We start from the raw sequence: 1,584 nt of genomic DNA, 5'->3' as shown, positions 1-1,584 counted from the left end.
AAACGCGGAATAGCGAAAAGCGGTGTGCAAAGCGGCGTACGAAAAGCGGTTTTTCTATGATCTGCAAGCGAAATCGGTTCCGCGGCGCAGCGGCGGTCCTTTTAACACCTCCGAGGCGAAACTCCCTCCCTGCAGATTTCCCAGAATTTCGGGAGGGTGATTGGCCGTCGGAGTCTCGCATCATGGAGCTGACGTCACCGGTTTCACGTGGCGACCCGACGGGGTCGTCACCTGTTTTCGAGTGCGTTGTGTATAGCATGGATCGTTTCTTTGTTCTAGCGTTGTTGTTTGACTTTATTATCGATAACAATGTTAAAGTTGCTAGGAAGCTAATCCCGAAAGATCCATGCTATACCGAATATTCCCGTGACAATTCTTATGCGACATTTTACGCAAATATTAATTTACTGCAAGCGTGCATATGCTGACATGCAGCCGAACGCGACTTCGTCGCGATGCTAGTTGTCGCGATCTCAAACATACAAAAACTTCAATTAAGTAGAACTTATTAAAAAAAAAATCTTGCTTTGCTTCAACAGATCAAAAACGTTATTTCTAATATAAGTTTTACAAATTTTGTTTTTAATTTTAAAAATTGAAGAACTTTACGAAAAACGATTATTTCCTCTCGTATAACACAACTTTAGACTGTCCAGAAATTAAAAAATATATATACATTATGTAATTTATTTTAGTAAACAAACTTCATCTCAGTCATTTTTCGATAAAATTGATTATTTTCAACATCGTTTTAAAAAGTAGTTACAGAAAAATGCAAATTTTACAAAAATTACATTATCAGATATATTGATCGGATATATAGGCCTAAACAAACAAATACGTGTCTTCTCTTTTTCAGAACATTTTTCGGAAAAAAATTACTAAAATTATTGGAGTAAGTCAGGGTCAAAACGTGAAAATTTTGACAAGAATGCCCATATATATTGTAACGATGCACCCCTTACGACAAGGCATCGTCCCCGGCTACCACCCGCCGGGAGCCGCCCGACCGATTCCCCGTCGGGCGAGCACAGGACGCGGTGCGCCCACATTTTTTTAAGTATTTGAAACGCACCGTGTGCGCGGGAAATCCGCCGCACCGGTGCCTTTCCGCACGACGCTGACGAGCGCCGAAGCGAGCCGATCCCCGCCAAAGCGAGCACGCGGGATCGCGCCGCTCCCACCACCGCGCCGTCGCCTGACGATCGGCCTCCCTCCTGCCAAGCTCACCGCGCCGAGCGGTATAAAAAGCCGGCGCGCTCGACGAAGAGACACTTCGTCTTTACCACGGCTCTCTGCTATTCCTGACGAAGCTACCCTCCGAATCCTAGGGCAACACGCACAACGAGGTCCAGAGTTCTGGTTCTCGACTGAGGGTTCTCAGAGTGTTCCCGAGCTCCCTGAACACTACCCCGACGGCCACGGCACCGTGGGGTCGAGCGTGCTCGGCCTCTCAGCGAGGGTTCTCATGACCGTGACCCCGGGATTCCGCCATCCTCCGGTGCAATATACCGCGCTATCTTATCCGTGCACATAGCATATACTGCGTTCTGATATCTGTAGCCGCGTTCCGTATGTAATATA

The sequence above is a fragment of the Temnothorax curvispinosus genome, unplaced genomic scaffold, assembly GCF_003070985.1.
Source record: "Temnothorax curvispinosus isolate PA1 unplaced genomic scaffold, ASM307098v1 QBEX01011079.1, whole genome shotgun sequence".
Lineage (NCBI taxonomy): Eukaryota > Metazoa > Arthropoda > Insecta > Hymenoptera > Formicidae > Temnothorax > Temnothorax curvispinosus.
Note: the sequence above shows the minus strand (reverse complement) of the source record.